Here is a 20,252-nt window from a genome sequence, read left to right as displayed (position 1 = left end):
AAACCAACGGGCACGCTCTTAAATAATCACTATAGTTGCCACCTCACCGTGACACTCAAAAAAGATTGCATATCTTAAAGCCGTCAGCGGCGGTACATCGGCTTGACCTTAGACGATTTCGCTGTTTACAAACATACACTCTGGACGCCTTGCGGTGTGGCACACTGACGTAGTCCGCTAAATATCGCTATCAAGAAAGGCAGTGACGGTGATATAGATTGGAAGAAAGATCCGGCACAGTAGACTGATAAGGACCGGAAGTTTCTTGGGGGCCGCACTATCGCTGCTCTTACCGCGCGAGCGAAAAGGCGTACAGTGCTCATAAAGCACTATTCCACATAAACACATGGCAACACGTCCAGCGTTTACCAGCTGCCAGCTTTCCGCACAGCGTCTCTTTATGCTTGCATTCGTCCCATTTCGGATGCCCTGCCTGCGGCAGGAAATTGCTCTCTACCACCTGTTGTTGGCAAGGCCGTACAAGGAAAAACAGGCGGCTGAGAAAAACCAGAAGGGAATAAAGCCCCTCTAAAAACTAGCGACACTCCGCCTTCCCTCCCCATCGTTTCTCCTCTCTGGCGCACTCCTTCCTCGACCGTGGCGCCGCCTACACCGCTTGAGTGTAGCAGACGACCTTTCGCAGAGTGAATGCACGCTTAGCAATGCCTTGCGCGTTAAGCGTTGGTGTTCTAGCTCCGAGTAACTTATGGTATCTTCGACTGGTCGCCAGTGTTGCCAGGTTCGACGAGGCGGCGTAGCCAAAAGCTAGAGAAGTTGTAGCCCAAATGTAGCCAAACGGAAAAAAAAATTTCGAAATATTTCGTTGCCAAATATAGGCATTTTTTGCAATCTTATTTCTGTATACATTTTCACACTCGACTACGGCAGTCCTTTTTTGCACAGCCCGTCGTAACAAAATGTCCGTGCCGCCATGACGGTCGGCCCTTTACATCAACAACAGTGACATCATGCTTGCACAGAACACTTTTTGGTTGGCCCCGGAAGCTCTCAAGTTCCAACGAATCGATGCAGAGGGCGAATCAGTGCTTGTATTTTATGTAAGGTAGCACTAGGTGATTATTTTTAGTTATTTACAGTAATATTAACTACGAATTGTGCTTTTTAGCTGTCGTGAACACAGAATAATGTTTAGCGTCATCGATCTCTCACGTTATCTCTGCCTACGGCGTAGAAGTTCAGCTGTCCAGCGATCTGCGACGACGACGTGCTCACGGCTTCTTTTTTGATGAGCTAAAACAAGTCTTTGGCGCTATAATATCTCGCGTTAATTGTCTCATCGTCCTATCTTGTTTTCTCGTTGTTGTTTTTTTTTCATTAGCTTGGCCCGGAGTAGCTGGGACACACACTACCTATATAGTGTCAATTTACATCAACCTGGTGGCCATCTTAGGTCTCTAGAACGCCAAGAACATGCGTTAAGAAAAGGGACAGGTAACAGATGCCACTCACTGTCTGCGTCGGTGTAAGCAGAGCTTTAATAGATTACTGCGCAAACCGGCACACTAGTGTAAGAAGCGCGCTGTCGTTTTCGGCGACGAGCACGTTCCGAACTTGCTCGAAATGGTAAAAGCGGCGACGGCGCACAAAGAGCAATGGTAAACGACAAATTGATAACAGTGGTAATGCTGTGAAAACCGGTTACTGTCAAAAATCAAACCATGTCGATGGGTAATAAAGTTTTAGAATAGGGGCACCTAAAGTTTAGGGCCCCAAGGAGCTTTGCCGGTGTTAGCGTTGGGGCATGCCGGAATGAAGAGTTTTGGAATATGCGTATTGCGGTTGCGGATAGCGTGTTGCATTTGCAGCGTCACTGCGGCGTCAAAGAAAAGCTGTTAGAAATATTAAAATAAAATATACAATTTTATGATAAGAAAAGTAATTTAGACTTTCGTGTTTTCGTCTTTATTTACAATTTAGAACTTCTTCTATTAGCAGCATGCAGCTTGTTGCGCTTAGTTTTGAGTACCCAACTTTGCGCACCTTCACCCAGCCAAGTCAATCCGTGATAGGCCTACGAGCCATGAAATCGACAATTCAATTCGGAATCAGCGGCGTACAAAAATCAATCTTCATTATTCATTCAGGAGGAAGACGAAGTGCCTTTCAGGCAGAACGCCGAGTCTTCGAGCTCTACTTCTTTTGTGAATTTTCTTTGACTTTGCCGGTGAACTGCTGTTTCCTGCTTAGTTGCGGTGGAGATGGACTCTCACGCGCGTCCGCCGGTCTCAGTAGTGCCCGCGGCGGCTGCCTCCAGGAAGCGCAACGGCACCGAGAGCGACACTGACAGCGACGACACCATGCAGTACTATGTCAGCAGTGAAGAATCTGGTGACGACACCTTCGAGCTGGTGCGGAGCCGTAAAGCAAAGAGAAGGTTTGTCAGCACATCATCGAATTCGAGTGCGTCCACCATGAGGTCATCACGGATTACCGAGGTACTCACCATCCTTTTCACGCCAGTTCTCGCCACGGATAACCTGAGATGCCTTAACCGGCAAGCCGTGTCTACACATCTAGAGGCACTGGTCCCGAATGAAATCAAGGACATCAGAGTAAATACCCGTAAGAACGTCGTAGCGATCGACGTAGAACATGCGGCTGCGTTAGATTCTTTGCGCAAGGTCACTGAACTTGACGGGATTAAAGTCCACCCTCATATTCCGCTGGGAAAAGAAAGCAGTACTGGCGTAATTTAGGATGTCGACGAAACCATTGCCGACACCGATTTGTCGATCTTAATCAAGCCGGCTACAGAAAACACCGTCATCGCAAACGTCTTTCGTCTCGGCACTTCACGGTGTGTAAAGATCATATTTAAGGGCGAATCCCTACCAACACACGTAAAAGTGGGCCACTTCCGACACGCAGTTCGGCCTTTTGTACCAAAACCACTACAGTGCTGGAAGTGCATGAAGTTAGGCCATGTGAGTAGTGTGTGCAAAAACACTTCCGTGTGTTCTCGATGCACGGGGCCGCACACCACTGACACGTGCGAGGCCAGTGTGCTGAAGTGCACAAACTGCAGCGGCCCTCATGATGCATCCTCAAAGGAGTGCCCCTTCATTCGAAAGGAAATGGCAATTTTAAAGAAAATGGTTAGAGACCACTCGTCTCACCGAGAAGCGGCAGCATCTATTAAGCGACGAAGATCACGTCGCCGACGCCGCTCAAGAACCTCCAAAGCCTCTGTACCGCGCGAGCCACGTACATCACCACCCCCTCTCCCGCCCAGGCCAAACGCAGTCAGCTCTAAGGACAAAGAAGCTTCGAACAACACGTCAGCTGAAGCTTGGCCTGAACTCCCGAGGCTACATGCACCTACGGAGCGGGAACACACATCTACAGCAAGGGACACCTCATCTGTTCCTGATAAATTGACAGACCAGGATCAACAAATTGTTGTTATGCTCAGCTCTCTGGTGAGTGCTCTACGTGTTCTTCTGGACAAGCTGCAGACACCAACAGCTAGGAGTGCATTGCAAGTGCTGGATGCCATCAATCTGGTTCTCGCAAGCCTTCAGAAGTCCAGTGCTTGAAAACTTATATAGCGGAACCATGGCTCGTCGACAACAGCAGCGATCGTTCCGGGATGATGTCAGAAGCGCCTCCATATTCCAGTGAAATGCGAGAGGCCTGAGGTCACGTATTTCGGATTTCCGGCAGTTCGTGTTTGAAAACCGCTTTCCTGTACTGGTCATCTGTGAACCGAATTTATCAACTACCTTGAGACTATCAGGATATGAACCTTTCGTTTCAACCACTTGTGCCCGAAGTAGTAAGGTTCTGCTTTACATTCGCAAGGACCTTACGTATTTCGCCCAGCCCGTACCTCCACACGACGATAGCCAATATGTCTGTGTTACTGTGAAAAAGAAGAGGCTGTCTTTTACACTTATTGGCGTCTACCTTTCCCCAACAAGTCAATTCGATAGCAAAAGACTAAAAGATCTTATGGCTGCGACTCACGGTCCTTGGATAATAACAGGAGACTTCAACGCTCACCACCAGATATGGGGAAGCTCCAGGATAAATTCAAGAGGCAGGTCACTCATATCCTTTGCATCAGGCCACAACCTGCGTCTTCTAAATGACGGAAGCCCGACATATCTGCGAGGGACAACGTACAGCAGCTGCCTAGATTTAACACTGGTATCACGTTGCCTAACTTCGAGAGTGCAGTGGTTCACTGATATCGAAACCCATGGAAGTGATCATATTCCGACCTATGTGAGAATCGATGGACTAGAAGCTACATTACCCATTATATCTCGCCAAATTGACAGGTCAGTCTTTGAAGATCTTGTGGAAGACGCATGCAAGAAACCAATCGCACGCAGGCTAGAAGATATCATTGCAGACGCAATGCACGATTGTACGCGTAGCTTCACACATTCATCAAAGCGTACAGAGTATGACATTGAATTGGAAAGACTTCGTGCACTACGTCGTCGAGCTGAAAGGAGGTACAGGCGCACGAAGTCAATTCTTGACCTTAGAGTAGCTCGGCGAATGCAAAACAAGATACAGCGCCGGATGGATAAGCTAGAACATCAAAGATGGAAATGCTTTTGTGAGTCACTGGACCCCCGAAAGCCACTGTCCCGTGTGTGGCGTACCCTAAGGGGTCTTCGCTCATGTCCCCAGCAACGACACCCATTTAACGCCCTTGCTCTCCATCAAAACCGCCGTGAGATAGACGTCGCAGAAGAGTTTTGTGCGAAAGTCGCCGGTGGAACAGTTCTACTCCCTGACATGGTTTTAGGCGACATTCCTGGTCCACGAGACACAAGTATGGACGCTCCTTTTTCTATGGAAGAGTTAGAGGCTGCTATGGCGCTATGTAGGTGTTCGTCTTCGCCAGGGCCCGACGGAATCACATATAATGCTATGCGCCACCTACGTCGAGAAGCGCGGCGAGAACTGCTCAACCTTTTTAATAGGTCATGGCATGATGGCGTCGTTCCACAGGAATGGAAACGCAGCCGCTTGGTACCGTTGCTAAAAGCAGGAAAGTCACCGCTAGAACAGTCATCATATCGGCCTATAGCACTCGCCAGCTGCGTCGGAAAACTCATGGAGCGCATGATCCTCATGCGTCTCGAATGGTATCTTGAACACCACAACATTTACCCTGACTCTATGGCGGGATTTCGACGAGGCCGTTCATCGATTGACAATGTCATCGATCTAGTGTCATCTGTTGAGCAGCAAAAGTCTTGAAAACGATTATCAGTAGCACTCTTTCTTGACGTGAAAGGCGCCTACGACAACGTTTCCCATCAAGCCATCCTAGACGCACTTTTGACATTGGAACTAGGAGGGCGAGTATTTCGATGGATCCAAAGCTACTTGACACAAAGGTCCTTGTTTGTACGCACAGAAGATGGTCCGACTACTGACCACTACACATGCCGTGGCGTTCCTCAAGGCGGTGTTCTAAGCCCTATTCTCTTTAACCTCACACTTCTTGGGCTGGCCGATTCCCTACCGGAAACAGTGAGTGTCTCCATCTACGCCGACGACATCTGCATCTGGGCATCAGCGGTGACTCGCCCGCAGGTTCGTGCAAGGTTGCAGAAGGCAGCAACACAGGCAACTGGCTATCTTTGCACACAAGGCCTAACCATCTCGACAGAAAAATGTGCGTTAGTCGCTTTTACGCGAAAAGCGATGTCTGGTTATCCAGTGTGCATCAATGGCCAGCGTATCTCCTACAAGAGAAATCATCGGTTTTGGGGTGTCTTTGTTGACCGAGACCTCTCCTGGAGCCCTCAGGTTGCCCACTTGAAGAAGAAGCTCACATCTATGGTTCACGTTTTCAAATTCATCGCCGGTAATGCGTGGGGATCATCAGTGAGCTCTATGCTACAGTTGTACCGAGCACTTTTTATCGGCTTCCTACGCTATAGCTCTCCCGTGCTTGCTAAAACATGCAAATCAAATCTTCGAGCCCTTCAGAGCGTGCAAGCACAGGCATTACGTGTTTGCCTCGGCCTTCCGCGGAGCGCCTCAACAGCAGGAACAGTTATCACGGCTCAAGACCATCCGATCACAACTTACATGACCATCGACACGCTTAGGGCCCATATTCGCCACGTTTCACGGATGCAATCAAGCTCTCTTGCCTCCCTGCCAGAACGACGACCACGGGCGTCATTCTCCAACGTGGTCAGCATTCATAGTGCCTCCCTACCATCGGGGTTCACACCCTCGACACGTTCACCGTCAGCGTTGTGGTGTTTAAAACAACCTGAAGTGCGCCTTTACGTTCCAGGAATAAGAAAGAAGACGGACCTGCCCACTTTGGCCTTGAAGCAAGCAGCTCTCGATTGCTTGCACTCTTTCTACTCTGACCGAATCCACATATATACGGATGGCTCTTCCACTCAGACCAGCTCCACCGGCGCAGTGGTTTTACCATCACGATCAATGAGCATCACATACAAGACTTCTCACGTGACATCATCGACCGCTTCGGAGCTTGTTGCCCTCCGAGGTGCCATTGATTATATTAACAACCAAACGGCTAATCGGTGGGTAATATTATGTGATTCAAAGGCGGCCCTACAATGTTTTTTGTCAGCTCTCCGTCGCGGGTCCTGCGAACAACTCGTCTCGGAGATACGAGAAATGCACCACCATACGATCGCAAAAGGACACGACGTCGTGTTTTAGTGGCTGCCGAGTCATTGCGGTATCACCGGCAACGACATCGCCGACGAAGCTGCTAGGAAAGCACACGAAGGAGCAAATATTGTTTCTGTACCTTTATCGAGGACTGACGCAGCCCAACACCTAAGCAAGCTGGCGCAAACTATGACATTGGAGAAGTGGCATACAACGGAATTCGCCCAACATTGGTTGCATTCTCTCGACCCATCTATGCAGCTGCGGCTGTTGCCTGGACTTCCTCGAAATGAGGAAACAATGCTGTGCCGCTTACGCTTGGGTGTTGCATTCACCAATGCTTACACGTGTTTGATTGGAATGGCTGATAGCGCCGAGTGTAATGCCTGCGGTGTCGATGAGACTATAGAACACCTACTATGCTACTGTCCATCTCTTCAAAACGAAAGACATGACCTCTGCAACGTTCTCAATAGGCTAGATAGAAGACCGTTCACTTTGAGCAAGATCTTGGGACCATGGCCTCGATTATCACAGCTGCAAAAGGCCACAAAAGCGCTGCTGCGATTTTTAAAAACTACAGGACTGAGTGACCGTCTATGACCCGGACTGATTGATAATCAGTGATAGAACAGAGATCTGTTGCTATGTCGACGATATCAACAGTGGACTTTCTATTCTTCTCTTAATCTCTCTCTCCCCTTTTTCCTTCCCCCAGTGTAGGGTAGCCAACCGGGCTCAGTCCTGGTTAACCTCCCTGCCTTTCATTAAATCATTTTCTCTCTCTCTCTCTCTCTCTCTTCATTACATCTGTTAGTTGAGATAAAGCGATAACCGCAATCACTTCTAGCTTACAAACTTCACGCGTTACCACGAATCGAGTCCAGTTTTGTGCTAGGTTAGAGCCGTCGCTTCGATGGTCGCCGCCATGTTAGTTGACGAAAGCTTTTGGGGTAGCTATTGGGGCTCCCGCTAAATCGATGAAATAACGTGTCCGACGCAAAATCCAAAAAAAATTTACCGTCTTGCGCATGCGCCGTGGCTTCGACGCTATTTCTTTGGGGCCCCAATACGTTTGAGGCCCCTATTCTAAGACTAAAATTCTAAAATAATTGCTGGGGCTTTACGTGCCAAAACCACGATATGATTGGCAGGCATGACGCAGTGGGGGACTTCGGATAAATTTTGGCCACCTCGGGTTCTTTAACGTACGCCTAAGTACACGACTGTTCCTTCATTTCGCCTTGAACGAAATGCGTCCGCCGTGGCCGGGAATCAAACCCGCGTCATCGAGCCAGCAGCGCACGACACCTCACAAGCTAAGCTACCCTTATGAAAATGGTTATATCCTTTATGATTACTGTATGTTTCCTAGGGGTCACACGAGGAAACATTATTTATGTTTCCTACGTGTTGAAATTTGGCCACTGCTTTTATGATTCCTTCATGTGTCCGTCCTTTATGTATCCTTCATGTTACCGTACTTTATGTATCCTAGATGCTGAAATTTGGCCACTGCTTTTATGTTTCCTTCATGAGTCCCACCTTTATGAACCCTTCATGTGGCCCTACTGATAAGATCCTGTATCCTGCATTTTCTGTAGACATGCATAGATGAGTTCTCTGTGCCCATTTTATATTTATGCACATTCTGTGAGTTTTAAAGATATGCATTGGTTTTTATTATATGGTTTACTATAAGCATACTGATTGGAACTCTGCTAGGGCACAGAAATTCACACAATATTATTCTATAATAATAATTTCAGTATAACACTTGCAGTACAACTTGTACCTTCCTCACTGCAGTGTCGCTGTTCTAGATATGTTTTTGTCAGAAATATAAAGTGTAATGTTTGGATGGAAAGATGTCACGTTGGCTAAGTGCTTGCACTTTTAAAAGAAAGTGTCGACAATACTTTGCAAAGGTTTCTCTGAAACTACAAGTAGTTTATTGGACTATCTGCATGTTACTTCCATATGTCACATCGGCTCACAGCAGACCTGTGGAATGGGGTGCTTGGATGAGAGCTCACAAGACACCTGAAAAACAAAAGGCCAAACGTTTTCACTTATGCAATAAATTTCATATAGCCAAGAACAGTTTGACCTGTATGCACACAGCTAATTGAAACGTGCAGAAGTGAAAAGGACTGAATTTGATTTTATTCCGCAGCAAGAAAAAGTTACGACAGGTAAAAGCTGTAAGAACAGCTTGAGGAGCCCTGACCTCCTAGCACACGGGGAAGCATAAAAGCGTACGGCTAAGGGAGTACAACCTACTAAGAGGAAATGCTTACAGGAGTTATAAAACGTCACTTGAAAAGGGGATTATCAAGCTGTCATAAATAGGAAAGAAATCATCGTGTTATACAAACATTAAACGCAGTTGTTTTGGTGATGCGCTAGGTATGGCACTGTCAACACTGAAGCTTTATAAACTATTTATTTTAAACAGACTGCACTGTTGCTATCGGCGCGAGCGTGGTTTTTGCTATCTGCTCGAAAGTTTTTTTTTTTCTTTTACCCGAGCATAAAAGACGCCCGCGAACGCACGCAAAATTGCCCTGCGACTGGCTGCTCGACGCGCTTTGCGGGTATTCGCCGGCATCTTTCACGCTCGGAAAAATACTTTCATGTAGCACTTACGGAGTAAATGAAAGCTGTATCGGGAGTTTCTCATGTCGCTCTACAACTTTCTCATTGACACTCTTAGTCTAATAATAATAAGTGAGAAGTTCATTAATTAAGACTAATTATCTAGTGAGGTGGAATGAAAAAAACCAAAGTATCTCCAAGCGAAGGCAAACAACATTACCTTGGTTCTGTCAAGCTACGTAACATTTGCATAGTTTTAAAATTTGTCACAAGCTAACTGAAAAACCCTGTATAAGCGACAAGAATGCGCGCAAGCGCGAGACTTGCTTACCTTTCAAGGTGTGAAGTAATCAAACCCTCCTTGTCTCGAAGGCACCTAGGCACCGACGCTCTTTCTGGAGCAAACACTGTCTAATCGCCGATGAAATGCAGCACACGAAAGCACAACTTTCAACAAATTCCTCCACACACCATGATTCGAAGCCACAGCACCACGTTCTTCACGAGAGAACCCGGACAGGCGAAAACAAAGGAAGCTCGGATGGGCGCTGTAGTACACTCTAGACACTGGCGTTTCACACGAAACATACGGCGAAATAATGGCATTACTTAAGTCCAGAGGTTTCATGATGATTAATGCACACGACAGGGACCACATTTTGTCGAGACACTTTCAAAACATGATTAAATTACCGTCTTGCTGCAACGAGCACTACTGCCCACACAACGTGGCCCAGCGGGCCGGGCATGGACGATGATGATGATGATGATGATGATTTATTGGCATCCCCTTTGAAACGGGGCGGCGACAAATAGTCACCTAGCCTGCTTGATTTAATCAGGTATACTATACATGTTCTTTATCTAGCATTTTTGTATACCTATCATTATTTTTCTTTTTCAAAAATTTACCTTGTACCGCTGCCTATGATTTTAAGAGATCAGGTCGCATCCATCTTTTCCCTACTTTTTTTCCACCAGTACTCTAATCGTCTCTTGCTGATCTCTACGGCTGATCTGTTTATGTTTCCTTCCACTTTAAACCCAAGCGCTTCTGGGAGTTGCACGTTACCTACGGTTCTCGCTGGGTGGATCCCGTCGCATTCCATTAGGATGTGCTGAGTGGTCTCTGGATCTTTACTGCAGCATACACATGTCTCATCTAATTCCGAATATTTGTTCCGATATGTTTTCGTCCTTAGGCAACCGGCTCGAGCCTCAAATAGCAAGGCACTGCCCTTTGTGTTATCGTACAGATTTTCCCTTCTAATTTCTTTCTTCTCATTCTTGTAAATCTCCATTGTCCTTTTCGTTTCCATTCTTTGCATCCAATTGACGGTCTCTATTTCTCTCACTTTCTTTCTGATGACCCCTGGTTGTCTATTTACAGTTTCGATTATCCTGTACTTGGTTGCCAACTTCCTTGACCTCTTCCTCCATTCTGTGTCCACGCTTTTCATGTAGAGATACTTGTGCACTTTAGCCGCCCATTTATTTTCATCCATGTTCCTGAGCCTTTCTTCAAAACTAATTTTGCTTTGTGCTTCTCTGACTTCAAAAGAGGCCCAACCCATGTCTCCATGCACTGCCTCATTTGTCGTATTACCGTGTGCTCACAAAGCCAACCGGACTACTGATCTTTGGTTAACTTCCAAACCCGCCAATATATCCGATTTTAAGCATATAATGGCATTTGCGAATGTTAGCGCTGGCACCATTACTCCTTTCCAGATTCCACGCACCACCTCATACTTATTGTGGCCCCACAGTGCTCTGTGTTTCATTAATGCTGCATTCCGCTTCCCCTTTATTTTCAGATTATCTTGGTGGTTGCTTGTGTAATTCTTTCCTTCGTTTATGTGTACGCCGAGGTACTTATATTGCTTCACTATGGGTATTACTTGCTGTTGAATTGACACCACGAAGTTACTCGTGTGCTCATTAAAGATCATAATCCCTGATTTCTCTGTGCTAAACTTAAGGCCTAGATTTGTCGCTGCGTTCCCACAGATATTCGCAAGTATCTGTAAATCTTTTTTATTGTCCGCTAGTAGCACAATGTCGTCTGCGTACATCAGTCCAGGGATCTTCTGTTGCAAAACAGAAGATTGCAGAAGATGCAGAAGATTGCAGAAGATTGCAGAAGATCCGTCACACTGCGGCAGCGCCGCACTGCGGTAAACAAGTGAACCTAGCCTTCGAGATCTACATTCGTTTCTAGAAAATTCAGTTTGAAAAAGCACGGCCTTCGAGATTTAATTTTGTTACGCCGAGGAAGTCGTAGCTGGAAAGAAGGCTGGTATTTAAACAGCATTTATTAAGTTCAAAGTACCTGGGTGTGCTGTCTTTTTTTATAAAGCATATGAAGGAATTTTAGGCGAACCGTGCGCGAACTATTGCTGGCGGACACGAGCCAATCAGCGCTCAGCCCGTGCACCTCTGCTCCGTCTGCTTGCAATGGCGGACGGCCTTCGGGCGGCTGCGAGAACCACCGAGCACAAATTCGTGATCACCGCTCATATGCACGCTTCTTATGGCGCGAAGTGTCGAGTTTAAGAGAATATATGTGACCTCATCTTGAATCGGTGGAACCATATTTCCTCGTAGCGTAAGGAATAAAGACGACAAAACGTGCCGATGGCTCGCTTGCGGCGGCAGCTGGAGCTTCGGTCGAAGTGAAACAGGCGTACTGCTTGCATGCACGCGTAAACAAACAAATATGGCCATGCTCCGTTCACAACTTTGACTACTCAGCCCACTGACAATTAAAAATTAATCAGTTGCGCGCCCACGAAAGCATTTACGGGATCCGCGCTGCCGTATACTTATAACCCTGCGAATGTCAACACAGCAATCACACGCAGTTTTGAAAACACAGGCATTTTCTAGCAGCGACCGCACGTTGTGAATTTGTTAGTGAGAAAATTTCAGCGTGTAATTTGCGCAGAGTACAAAAGGAAAGGTAGCTTGACAAAGTCGAGGTCCGAAAAAGCCGGGCCCCCCCCCCCCCCCATTCTTTTTACCTGGATACGCCAGGTAGATCTATCCGATGTGCACTCGAGGGAGTGCACAGCCAGGTAACATCGAGTGCACACACAGGTAACCTCCTCCCGTAAACACAAAGGACACATCCTACAGGGAAGATTAAGTTTGCTTCCTCGAGTCGTACGAAAGGATGAGTAAACATGCGGTACACACGAAGTATGTTTCCTCAAGGTCACATAAAGGACAAGGAAACATAAAGGTCACATTGGTCACAAGAAGGAAACAGACAGGAAACATAAAGGTCGTGGCCATTTTCATAGGGGTAACACGATGGCTGAAGTTCATGTGACGTGGTGCACTGATGCTATCGTGGAAAACATGTTTCGATATTGGCAGAATGAGTATCTGCATTCATGACGTTACGGGCAAACCATCTAGAAGTAAAACCACCAGAACCCACCTTTGGCTCGGGGTCTTGCTCCCATTCTTTTTGATACGTTCTCGCATACTTGGCCCACTTCCCCATGTTTGGATTCTCCTCCCTGAGGAGGATCCGATCTTACGTCCAACCTATCGAAATAAATCTCGAATCTGATCACGATGAAAAATTCATCTAGCAGGAAAAGGAAAATGGCAGTGAAGCCGGTAAAGCTTCGCGCCAGAAACGTGGGGTAGGTCGAAAGCTGTGTCCGGCGCGATACTTCATCCGGAAGACATGGCCATGAACACGCTGGAGCGTGTCATCCACCTGTGCTTCCCTTCTTTCATGTCGGCGCCACGATCGCCCGACGGCCCCGACTTTATGTTGTTGCTCTCCCTTCCTGAGCATAGCCATGTATTACAGTTTACTGTGAAAAACCCACTACTTCCAGGTCCATCTCGATGCCCGGGGATCGGGCGCCTAACGGTCAAGCACGGTGTGAGTTTAAGTGCATCAAAGATCAAAGCCACCGGCTCAGACAACAGCGCAGAGAGGGAAGGAAAGGCGGGGTAAGGGGTCATTTCGCGCACGCACACACGCACAACCACGCGGCCGGCTCAGCCAGCTAAAACACAGCCTTCGAGATTTACTTCAACTCGATCAGAGCCACCTCTGGAGCATGGATTAGGGCGCCACATATAGCCCAAACAGCCAAGTCGCAGATTTATTGTAGCCCAAGTATAGCCACATAGCCAACTCGTCCAAGTCGATGCCAAAAATGTTTTCCCGTAGCCCAATTTGGCTATATATAGCCAAACCTGGCAACACTGCTGGTCGCATCCATCCCCCGATGCAGAGTCGTGCAGATCCGGCGTTCCCCGAACTCAGAGGTGGAGGACAAGCGCGCAAGCCGAACGTGTGACTCGCTCTCGGAGGGGGAAATGCCAGATGCGAAACCACGTGACTACTGCTAACGTCCGATGTTTCGCCTATCCAAAGCTAAACCGGCGGATGCGCCGGTGGGACGACCGTTCGTTGAGCCGCCAGCATGCTGTGGCCTAGGTTGCCTAGGCTACGGTGGACCGTCGCCAAGAACGGCGATGCTGTGCTGTGATGACGTTTCTGGAAACGCTCTCATCCCGACAACTGCTCCGACGACAGGGCGCGGAGCGGCTCAGAGCGCTCGACGCGAGAGGAGAGCGATCGAAAAGACCCAGCCGAACAAAGGCGCGCACCCTCTTTCAAGCAGCCGAAGACAACGCCGCTCGCGAGAGTGATCTAGAGCGCTCCGAGGCGACCAGTCGAAGATACCATTAGTGTATAGCATAGGATTTCTATGCGGAAGGTTATATATATATATATATATATATATATATATATATATATATATATACTGACACGTGCAATTTTTTATCTTTCACCGGTGACCGCTTTTCATCGGCTAACAAATGTTTGACATTATCGCTTGGCGCAGGACGCGCCTGCAGTATCGGACGTTTCTCGAACGTTGTCGATGCTTCTGTCTATTGTCTGTTGTCACCGACGGTTATGTAATCTGATTGTATGAGCGATGCGAACTGTCTAGTACTTTCTGGAAGACAGGAGAGCACCAGGGATTACTCTGGAACCTTCGATGACTCTTGCAGAAAAGCCGACGCGTTTCGACGCTGATCAGATTTCGACGATCGCCGACTGTGTTCGCCACTATCGTGGTGCTTCGAGTGCACTTGCTTTTGTGGGCAGAAGTTCGCCGAATATAAAGTCCGCTTCGTCATTCACAGTTTTGCGACTGTTTTCTTCACCGCAACTACTACGTGACAGTATATACAAATTCTGTGATGGCAGATTTTTTTGCCGGTTTTGATAACTATATTTATAAATATCTAAACGAGCACTAACGCCGTACCATGACGATTCCGAATGTATCGCGTGCACTACATTTGTGAAGGGCGTGTCGCAAGACCTTGTTGAGGATGGTTGTAAAAAACACGTTTACGATCGAATGCCAATATCCTGGCCTCCAGCAAACCCTCAGTAAGCTAAATAATCCGCTTCGTCCTTGCCACTTGAATTCGCAGCGCGTATAAGCTATGACGCTCAAAGGTTGGTGGAGGGCACGAACGCGCCAGCCTTAGTGTCTTACAGCAAGTGCGTCTCAGACACGTGGCCGTACGAACTAATAGTTAAACGAACAAGCAAGCGAACGACTAAATGAGCGAGCAAATGACTAAATTAACGACGACTAAACCAGCCAGTGAAAAAGCGGGCAACCGCATGCTTTCTTTGCGAGTGCTCCACCCCCGTAAGGTAACCTTCACACACTTTAAAGCTCACATGAATTAGCACGTACGTCTCAGACGTATGATGCTGTCGTTCGGCGACGAACGCACCCCGTAACTCGGTTTCGGGAGAGCGCGCGCGCTTTTCATCGGTGCCTTTGTATCGCAAATCCACCGGGTGGCCGCCAAAGACGACCAAGAACACGAGGAAAACAAAGCTATTCGCTCTAAAGAAAGCTAGTAAGTAACCAAAAAAGGCAGAGCTGCTTTCCTAAGATGAGTTTTCATGCTCGAATCTCCAATGTCAAAAGGATTGAGCTGAGTCATAAAGGTTTCGTAATCACGTTTTAACACGCCGTTTCGCGTGCCCGCGAATTTAAGCCTGTTGGCGTACAAAGCGATTAAGCTTCCTGCCTTTGATGAAACTGATTTGGCACCCGAAGGCGCAGCAGGTCATGGTGATGAAAATTGCCGTGAAGCGACGTCGCACTTGCCACAAAACATAGTTCCAGGCGTTCGCAAACCATGGCTGGTATTTTGTAGCGATGCCTTTAAAGTAATAATGCCTTTTCGCGCGTATCGCGCTTTGTCAGTGGTCAGAGCAACGGTCCGCTCGCGTTATCAACGGGAGCAGCCGGCGGTGAGCGGTGGATGACAAAACTAGAGTAGAATAAGTCATAATGCCTCGCTACAAAATCGCGGTCCAAAGCAACACGGAAGAGCAACGGCGACAAAATGTGCTCCTCGCCAGTCGGTAGACGCTTATCAGGTGAAAATGGCGATCGACCGCGATCGTAAACAATCGCTGCCAGCACCCGGCGGCGCGACGGCCCACGTGATGCCATTAGGCCAATACCGACACGGCAAGGGCCTCGGACAGTGCATGCAAGGAGGAGGCGTCATTCTTCAATGCGTGGCGGTACTTTTTACATTGAGGGGACTTAGAAGCGAATATGGCTACCGATGTTCTTTATTCATCGCAATACAAATAACACAGCGAAGTAAGGGCGAGGGACAAGTAGAAACTAGGGCCGGTATTTTGTAGCGATGGATTTCCGATGCTAATGCCTTTTCGTGCTTTTCGCGCTTGGTCAGTGGTCAGAGCGACGGTCCGCTCACGTTATCGACGGGATCAGCCGGCCGTGAGTGGTGGATGATAAGACTAGCATAGAATAAACCATAACGCATCGCTACAAAATACCAGCCTAGCGCTTGTCCTGTCTCGGCTTGTCCCTCGTCCTTACGGCGCTATGGTTTTTCTATTCAGCAAGATCGCTGGTACATTCGGATGCCGAAAGTCTCTTTGTGTAAGTTTGTGACCGCTACAATGGTGTTAGAAGTCCGCGTCTGCTATTCATCCCGTTAGATGCAGTGTTTGCTGTGGTCGGCAAGTGTTCACACCATACACAAGTTGAGACCATGACTCGACAGTAGGGTGCGTATACAGGGCCTTAAGAGCACCCCTGAGCGTTTTGAAGCCGTCCGAACTCTGTGACCGGCGTTGATTGCACGATGAAAGCTCGTGCGTGTGCGTGCGTGGCACTTTTTATCCCCTTGGTTTCTCGTTTTCTGCCCCCCCCCCTCCCTCGGCATTCTTTGTGCTGCCACAAACCGGAGATACTGCTTAAGCTACGCGTCTTTTTTTTTTTTCGTTCTCATGCTGATCGGCGAAGGCAGTAGCCAATCATGGAAGCATGACTGGGTTTGTTTATTCTTATCAGTACGTCTCTGGATTTTTTGCCTACGATAACCGACACAGTGATAAGCAGATAAAGGTCTGCAAAAATATTCCTGTAAATAAAATTGAATGAACAAATGTTCACAGATATGGGATGACTGAGCAAAAGTAATTGAGGACATAAAGGTTCCAGCAGAATGAGAACGTAGCAATAAATCGACCATCGCTCCGATCTTTTCCGAAGCATGTATAGTAGGTACACATACACACTTCTTACATGCACCTGAGGGAGTTTTCGGCTCCCCCTGACCACAGTTTCACAGGACCAAATAAAGTTCTTGTCACCGTCACCATACACGAGACACTTCTAAGTTTCTTTGGGCCAGCAGTTCTTGTAGTTTAAAATTACAAAAATGTTTGGATGTGTGCTACGTTTTAGTTTTGGAGTGATAAAATTTGCCAGTCGCAAAAATACCCTGTTTCAGCTTTAGGTAATTACAATATTTATTCCGATCCGCGCTTCCTCTCGCAATACAAAGGCTGCTTGCTTTCCACCGAAGCATTTGCCTACCTTATATAATATTTTCGGGGAAATGGAAAAAAGAATGAGCCAGTTCCACGCTTGGGAAATCTGATGAAACAGCGCAGCTCTGCAAGCGCGGGTGTATAGCGTAGTGGGTATGACGCTCATCTTCCGACCATGAGTACCGTGGTTCAAATCCCTCCTTTCTATCGCTCTATTTCTGTTTCTTTCTTTATTTTTTTCTCTGTCGCTCTTAATTTTTCTTTCTCTCGCCCATAGCAAGATGTGTAACAGTCATCGGTACAACGCAATCATGTGGATCCCATTAATACATGTTGTGAAAGCAATAATTCCATACAATAAAGAAAAAAAGTGGGTGCATAGCGCAGTGGTTATGACGCTCACCTTCGGACCGTGCGCACCGGGGCTCCAATCCCGCATCACCAAGGAAGTTGATTTTGTTTTATTTATTTATTTATTTATTTCTCTCGCTCTCTGTCTGTCTCTCTTTATCTTTCTGCACCTCCTCTCCTCATTGCCTCTCTCCACTACCCTCGAAACTGTGAACACCATCACATCGTAGGGATTAACCTCTACCTTAAACAGCTTCGCTGTTAAAATAGTCGGGAGAACCCTACGCGTGTCCTGTCCTTAACCAACAAACTCGAGATGAACAATGAAACACCATATCCACTGGGCCACCGGAGCCGGTTATTTCGCTATAAAAATGTGTCGTGTTTCTCTCACATTCCTGCCCAATCACTACACTCGCCTCTTCGCATTTTGCATAGTTGAAATAACATCCTGACTTGTGAAGTAGCGCGAGACGGAGAACTGTGCTTTTGGCCCATACTCAGACAAAAATCTTTGGTGATGATGCTTCGGTCTGCTTCTCCGAAAGAGGGATAAGCTCACCATCTGCAGTAAATGTTTGCTTCCAAGGCAGCAGGCAATCTCAAATTTTCTTCTTGCCGGTGATACGCTAAACACAGATATCTTTGATGCAACTTGCAGGTATTTGGTTATTTCAGCGATAAATCCTTTTTTTTCCTACGGGCACAATGTAGTCAAACCTATTGTAGATGACGCATCTGCCTACTCTGAATATATCGTTCTGACAGCTGAACCTGTGAGAAATGGACAGCGATCCAGCGTCCCCTAAAGGGCTTGTGGCGTTCCCTCGCCTGACTGGCTGCTGCCGATCGCGTGCCATAGCTGTAGGCCGCACACCAAAAATCTTGTCCAAGAGGCTTCCGGCAATAAAGGAGCAAATGTCTAAATGCATATATAAATCGAAGCGTTTTATACACCTAATTGCATTCCAGATCACAGAATATTTTGACTTATTTGCTATGAAGGCTTCATTTCTAATTCAAGTTACACAAACACAACAAATCTATACGAATTTTGTAAGCTTTATCTCGGTTCCTAGGTTTAGTGCGTGTACTTAGCTAATGGAAGTGACAGCTGATACGCGTGACATTGGTGAAAAATTTCGCACAAGGTTACCACGAATACTCATACTTCCGGAAGAGGTGGTGGAGAACGTAAAGGTAGAGTGGTTTTGAATTTGAAGCTACTTGGCTTCTTCATAAAGTTACGAGCAGCATTCGCTACGAACAGGCAGCAACTGCAGCCGTTTGCTGCATGTTCAACATAATAACCTGTATAATACCACGAATAGCGCAGCCATAGCGTTTCCTAGGAAAATAACCCGACGAAACTCTGGTAATACATCATGCAGCTACAAAAGGAATGAGAGTTAGTGGATGCATTTGACTGATCTTTACGCTTGTGGCTTTAGACGCTCTTGTGGCTTTCTTTAGTAGGGTTTATCTGCTTTCATTGGCCCACATTTCGAAGCAGTACTAGCTTCCAAAGCGAAATACACCAAGAGTCATGCATATTCGCTTCGAATTGTAGTATTTCTCACAGAATATTTTGCTAAACAGCGTAAGTTTGCAAAGTTGCTAAGCCGCTACAGGCTAGAACGGCAAAGTTTAGGTAAATCGTTGTACTAACAATCATTTCCAAGCTGGCTGAACCACTCTGCATGCTTGCAGCTCGTGAAGGCACTAGCGTTGAACTTACCTATAGTACCCAAGTAACGCAGAACATTGTATAAACGTTGCCTGATTGTAACAAATGTCATGCAACGTTAAACAGCCAACTTAAACGTTGAATGTACGTTGTCAGTTGTTCATTCAGGTGATGGCACAGAGAGAGAGGGAGAGAGGAAACTTTATTCAAAACAGCGCGCAGGTAGCTCCTGCGCTCTGCAGTGGGCGGTCCCCTCAGTCTAGGAGTCCAGCGGCCTTAGCTGCCCTTCTCGCTCGGTTGACCAGGTTGAGCTGGTCCGTCGAGTCGAAGCTGGACAGCGCTGCCTCTCATTGCCGTGTGGTGGTGTGTGTTATGGGTGTGAGCTGTGGTGTGTTTGCGCAAGCCCATACCATGTGGTAAAACGTTGCAGATTTATCGCAGTGTGGACATATATAGGAATACTGCGCAGGGTGTATGGCGTGGTAAAGACTCAAATGTGGATATGTGTTTGTTTGGAGTTTTCGCCATATGACGGCTTCCTCTCGCGTCAGAGCATTATGTGGTGGGGGTAGTGTTCATCGTGAAAGGCGATAGTCTTGCAGGATGTGCATGTAGGCTCTGGTTGGAACTGGTCGGCGCGGTCATCTCGCGGCTCCCGGTGTGCATGCGCTCGGGCGTAGGCGTGTGCCTGCTGATTGCCGCGTAAGGACTCATGCCCAGGAGTCCACACGATTTGTATGTATGGTGGCAACTGGTGCGCTCTATTCAGAATGCGATGTGCGGCACTGGTGATTTTGGCCCTGGAATAACTTCTGCATGCCGCCTGAGAGTCCATCAGAACTATGACGCAATCCCAGTGTGGTCACCGTCGTGATGGATAACGCTATGGCTAGTTCCTCTGCCTCCTCAGCGCTCACTCTGGAAACCGACGACGCATTTATTTCGGTCGCGTGATTGCCGACTACGCTGGTGACGAATGCGGTGCTTCGTACTGTGCTGGACACGTCTACGTACAATACATTAGGGTGGTTTTCATACTTTCTCGCGAGCGCCTGCGCTCGGGCTTGTCTCCGTCCGATG

The sequence above is a fragment of the Dermacentor silvarum genome, chromosome 3 (assembly GCF_013339745.2).
Source record: "Dermacentor silvarum isolate Dsil-2018 chromosome 3, BIME_Dsil_1.4, whole genome shotgun sequence".
NCBI classification, from domain to species: domain Eukaryota; kingdom Metazoa; phylum Arthropoda; class Arachnida; order Ixodida; family Ixodidae; genus Dermacentor; species Dermacentor silvarum.
Note: the sequence above shows the minus strand (reverse complement) of the source record.